The sequence below is a fragment of the Marmota monax genome, unplaced genomic scaffold, assembly GCF_021218885.2.
Source record: "Marmota monax isolate L192 unplaced genomic scaffold, Marmota_monax_Labrador192_F-V1.1 WCK01_AAM20220418_F8-fsc00006, whole genome shotgun sequence".
Lineage (NCBI taxonomy): Eukaryota > Metazoa > Chordata > Mammalia > Rodentia > Sciuridae > Marmota > Marmota monax.
This window is the reverse complement of record NW_026693712.1, coordinates 31,913,879-31,920,568: the sequence shown is the minus strand read 5'-3', so window position 1 is coordinate 31,920,568 and position 6,690 is coordinate 31,913,879.

The window sequence follows — 6,690 nt, the reverse complement described above, 5'->3', positions numbered from 1 at the left end:
GAAAGCAGTAAGGAGATTCCTTGGAATACTTGGACTGTAACCACCACATGACCCAGCTATGCCACTCCTTGGTCTATACCCAAAGGACTTAAAATCGGCATAGTACAGTGATGCAGCCACTTCCAAGCTTATTGTAAAGATAGTAATAATATGAAGAAGGAGGAGGAGGAGGAGATGGAGGATGGCTTAAATAAGAAAACAAAATTATTCCATTTTCATCATTTATTCAATAAATGGTATAAGTCAGCTGTATCTAAAAGAATAGACTCATTGTCTTATGTTTATAATTCTAATATGTAATAATTTATTAGTAAAATTGTAAAATGATGAAGGGAATTAAATTTTATTAGAAAATAACAAGCCAGGAATGGTGACATACTTCTATAACCCCAGCTACATGGGAGGCTGAGGCAGGAGAATCGAATGCTCAAGGCCGGTCCAGCAACATCACAAGTACTTTGCATGTTGACAAATAAAAAGGACAGGGGATGCAGATCAATGTTGGAGAACTCCTGGGTTCAATATCCAGTACAGTGGGGCTGGGGATGTGGCTCAAGCGGTAACATGCTCGCCTGGCATGCACAGGGCGCTGGGTTTGATCCTCAGCAACACATAAAAATAAAGATGTTGTGTCGACCGAAAACTGAAAAATAAATATTAAAAAAATTCTCTCTCTCTCTCTTGGGCTGGGATGTGGCTCAAGCGGTAGTGCGCTCGCCTGTCATGTGCGGGCGCTGGGTTTGATCCTCAGCACCATATAAAAATAAAATAAAAATGTTGTGTCCACCAAAAACTAAAATAAATAAATAAATATTAAAAAAATTTTCTCTCTCTCTCTTAAAAAATTCTCTCTCTCTTTCTTTCTTTCTTTCTTTCTTTCTTTCTTTCTTTCTTTCTTTCTTCTCTCTCTCTCTCTTAAAAAAATATCCAGTACAGTGAGACAGACAGAAAGAGAGAGAGAGAGAGAGAGAGAGAGAGAGAAACATTTGATATAAAATTTTCAATCATATCCAATAATAGAAGATATGTATCTACTATACATCAGAAAACACCTGTATTGAATGCAGCAGCAATACCCAGAGAAGCTAGGCATTTGAATGTTCTGTGATGCAATAATTCCACATCACATATGAACTTAGAAATTATTGAAAAGTGCACACAGACCCATCCTCAGTGATTCACAATAAGTGATAGTATATAACACAATGTACAACAGTACACAACTTAGTAACATTAAAATGTTCAACATGATACTATAGATACATTTCATAAAATAATATGATACCAAACAAATCTTTAGCAAGCTGTTTTAAACTAGTGTTTACCATGTGCTGCTTGCTGTAGGTGATTCACCAATAGTAACACATGCAACCCTCATACAATCTCATAAAATAAAGATTGTTAATATTTAGATTTTATAGGTGAGGAAAATGAAGTACAGTGAGACTGAATACCTTATCCATGGTGACACACATTTAATAAATATAAAAGTTAGAATCTTATTCTTATTAAGTATTTTTTATTGCATTGTATTATACTCCAATCATCATTTTGACAGGTATTTTGCTTTTCCCATTTTCAATATAGTAGCCAATGCTTAAATGCATATGCACTTAAAGGAACTAGAATTTGTCCAAATTTTTCTAAATGAAAAAAAAAAAAGGATTCACACAAGCATGATAATATTAAGCATAAGGGCTCAAACAAATGCTTCTTACTTGCTAACCATGTCTGCAAAAGGTAAAAGGAGTCAAATAATCTTCATACAGTCTTTACAACGCTTACAATATTACTGGTGTTATAGAAGTTAGAAATTGCAATTCAAAAGGGTAGTAGAAGTTACTAGGGTGTTGGTTATGGCAATAAAAACTTCCTATTTAGCTGAAATTAAGTGGCAAATCACACTCAGGGGTCATACTATTATAGCATATCTTACCATTCACATACATATGTTAAGTGCACACACATTTTCCACATATGTTACATATCCCTGAGTAACTCAGCATATTTCAGACTTTGGAATTAATGTTCTCAACAGAATCCTTTGAGCCGGTGCCGAGATGCATTGGTCCTTATCGTCCATCTTCCTAATAGGATATTACTGCCCAAATGTACTATTGGAATTGTAGAGAAATACATTTTCCTCCTTCCCTTTCCTAGGGAACTTTTGATCCATATCTTTGCTGATGCGGTCTTCTTTAGTTATAGATTTTACTCTGTAACTTATCTATAAATTGACATTGTCCAACCATAGCCAAGTTTATTTCTTTTAAAATTCATCCATTTAGCCACTGACCTCACAATTTTTACTTCCTTATATTGTTTGGCATTTCAGGTCAAAAATTGGAAAGGAGACTGGGTAATTCTAGATTTTAATCTATTAAGAATGTTGTTGTGATTTGTCTATGTGGCCTTGTACATTTCCAATCAGTGGTTATATTCTGACAATAGCTTTCGTGTTCTTAAAATAATCTTTCTCTAATCTCCATGATATTATATCTTCAGGCAGCCACTGTGGGCACAGTCCTTCAGTTTCAACTGCTCTGGGGTGAAGATGGGAGGAGTTTGAGGCCAGCCTGAGCAACATTGCTAGATCACCATGTTAAAAAAAAAATAGTAATTGGCTTTAAAACTTCTCAAGCCTTCTCATCAAACCTCTCTGACCATTGTAAAGTAACCATTTTTATTATTTATATTTTTTTATAAATAATAAAATTTATAGTATATTTTATTCTACATATAAATATATTTATTTATGACTACTTTCACGGAAGAAGTTGCTAGATCTTTATTTTCTGTCTACACTTTTGATTTTCCTCTGGATAAATTTTTCTTGTTTTAATCTAATTTTTTGACATTGTAACTTTCCCCTCTTTCTTTTATCTTGATATTTCTTTGGCATGGTTGGCTTAATTTATTGTGATTTATTACATCTAACTAAAGTTCCAAATATCATATCTCTTAGCCTTTTGAGGGAGAAAACTTGAATATACAATGACTTGAGTTATTATATTTTTAGATTTTTGCTCAAGAATATCTCTTACCAAGAAAACTTTCTGTCTATATTTCTTGTTAAGTAACCATTATACATATTCTACTTGAAATGCAACCTCATTTGTATGGTTTTTTTAGCATATTCCTGCTGACGTCAAAAGTGATCATCTGTCGTCATAAGATTTCATATTTACTGACCATGAGTTGAAGATCAATTAATGTGTGAGAGCCTTTATATGTTTCATATCAATTTCATTGTGTTAAAATCCTGAGTCAGTGGATCTCAGTCCTTTTAAATTCAATGCCTTCATATATATTCTAGATGCTAATCCCCTGTCAAAGGAGCAGCTGGCAAAGAACTTCTTCTATTCTGTAGACTCTCCTTCTTGCTCTTAGTTGTCTCCTTTGCTATGCAGAAGCTTTTAAATTTAACCCCATTTCACTTATTGATTCTTAAATTTATTGATTTATTTATTGAGCTTTTATATCTTTTATCCAATTTTTTTATTGTATCTATGTGGATTTTTTTGTGACTTCTTTTTATTCATTGGTATTTATGTCTATCTTGGAACAATACCATGTTTTTTTGTTTGTTTTGTTTTGTTTTACTATAACTGTAGCTAAATTTCAGAATGGGTATTATGATACCTCCAGGATCCCTTGTCTTGCTCAGGATTGCTTTGGCTATTCTAGGTCTTTTATACTTCCAAACAAAATTTAGGACTGATTTTTGTTGTTGTTGTTTTGTTTTTTACTTCTGCAAAGAATGTCATTGATATTTTGATGGGAAAAAAGACTCAAAAACTTAATGCCAAAAAAATTTAGAGTAACCCAATCAATAAATGGTCAAAAGAACTAAATCGATACTTCTCAAGAGAAGAAATACAAATTACCAATAAATATATTTTAAAAAATCTTCAACATCTGTAGTAATAAGGAAATGCAAATTAAACCTACAATGAGATTTTTATCTCACTCCAGTTGGAATGATAATCAACAAAAAATTTTAAAAATGCTACTGAGGATGTAGGGAGAAAGATAAACTCATACATTGTTGGTGAGCCAGCAAATTAGGGCCATCACTCCAGTTTAGAGAATCCCCAATGGACTAGAAATGAAAATACCATGTAACCCAGCTATCCCACTTCTTTGAATTTATCCAAAACGAACTAAAATCAGCATATTATATTTATATAGGCACATCAGTATTTACAGAAGCACAATTCACAATAATCAAGCTATGGAACCATCCCAGGTGTCTGTCAAGAGATGAATGGATAAAGAAAATGTGGTATATATACACAATGGAGTTTTACTCTCCCATAAAGAAGAATGAAATTATAATATTTGCTAGTAAATGGATGAAAATAGAGAACATCATGCTAAGTGAAATCAGCCATAGAAAGTCAAGGGTCAAATATTTCTGTGTTATGTGGAAGCTAAAGAAAAACAAGGGGAAAAATGGAAGGATCCCACAAAAAATAGAAAGGAGATCAGTGGAGTAGAGAAAGGGAATGGAGGGGAAGGATGAAGAGGAACAAGAAAAGGGAGGAACTGAGGAATGAGTTTGATCAAATTATTCTATGGTATATATAAATATATCACAGTGTATTTTACCTTTATAAAGCACTAATTTTCTAAAAAATAAAAATCTAAATAAATAGAAGGAAGACCAATAGAATAAAGGAAGGAGAAAAATGGGAGCGGGGAGAAGAAGAAAATGGGAAGTTCTGGGGACTAAAGTGGAACAAATTATATTCTGTGAATGTATGACTATGTCAAAATGCACCACTGTTATGTATAACTGTAATGCACTAATAAAAACATTTTTTAAAAAACCAGTGCATTCTTATTATCACAACAGATTAATAGAAATCTCTGTTTTATCTTGAAGTTGAATTCACAGAAAAAGCAAAATGCTCATACACTATTTTTTTAAAAAGCTATGTAATTTTCTTTTATTGAATGATAAACAAAATGAATGAAATACAAAATTGTCTTTTTTGTTATATAAATTTTTAGTAATAACTATACTTGAAAGGTTAATGAAATGATCTGCATTATTTACTTATTTGCAATAATTAGGGTTTTTTAAAATATATTTTTTGTTGTTGAGGGACATTTATTTTATTCATTTATTTATATATGGTGCTGAAAAAATGAATCCAATGCTTCACACATATGAGGCAAGTGCTCTGCCATTGAGCCACAACTGCAGCCTTGCAATTGGTAAGTTTTAAATTCAGAGAAGTAAAGATAAAAAGGCATTCTGTGCATGAATTATAGAAAAGTCAATAAAAAGAACTAATATTAAATATTAATATTAACATGTGTGTTAAGATTGATATTCACAGATCAGGCAGATTGGTTAAATTGCTGTTAAACTGGAGATAATCAGAAGGTACAATGCAAGTTTGACACATTTCATTTTAAAATTGCTTAATTTTGTTGATTTTTGTTTCTTTCATATTTACTTCATTCTTGAAACAAAAATCTTGGCAGAGAAGCTGTAATTTTAATTTATGGGTGACATTATGAAGCACAATTTCTAATATTTAAATAACAAGTGTTGAATTTTTTCATATTAGTTGACACTTTCCAATACAGATATATATGCATGTCTCCTGTAAATACAAAACATATAAACGGAGAATGATACAAATATATGGTTTTCTTAACATAATACTTGTTTTGGCCTTTGGAGTTGTTATTACTGTAAAGATAAAAACATTCTTGGTAAATTTCAGGAAATAAAAGCAAGCCTTACTTTTATTTGTATATTAAAATAGAAAATTCAATACAGAAAAATTCTGGCAAAGGTGATTTGTATATACATGTAAATAGAATCTTAGTCTCATATAATTATGAACAAGTTTGAAAACTGTTTTTCCAGTGGCATATTTAAAAATCTTAAGGATGCCATTTTTTTTTTTTTTACCACTGAAACATCCTCACATCTGTGCCCCTCCACTTAAACTGCTAGTGCCTTCAATCACTATAGAAATCATTATTATTTTCAATATCCAGGTCTGGTTTAAAAAACAGAATATTCATGTTGAAGAATACTGTTTTGCAAGTGTCTTTGTATGCCCTAAGAAGTATCTGGAAAAATATCTTGCCTATAAACAAGGATTATACAACTTTTGAGGTGACTGAGATTTTAATTAATCTCTTCATTGAATATCTAGATATACACCTAAAAAGCGCTTAAATAAGTCAAATAATGTACTCATGACATGACCCCATTGCACATGTACACTTGAGTCTTATGTATCAGTCATTGATCATGTTAACCCCTTAGCAAATAGTATGACCTGTGAGACTCAAGGATATTGCAAAACAGAATCTTCTCTCAAGAGAGTGTGATAAAATGGAATGTGTTCAAATACCTTTTTATTAACCCAAGGAAGAAATAAAGCATTAGAATTCTCCTAGCATCCCAGGCAATTGGGAATCTTCTTCATTAAATTGCATACTTTTTCTGTTGCATGTAGCCCTTGAAAGTTCCCCCTCCCATTTTGCTCTTGGGTTATAAATCAATTAAATTAATTTTATATGATTATATTTTATATAATTTAAGACAATTAATATTAAGAAAACTGTGTAAAATTATTTTTTGAAGAAATTACCCCAAGAGTCTTTTATGCTGGCAAGGAGGTAACACATGTAAGAATGATAAAAATAGAATTGGAGAGA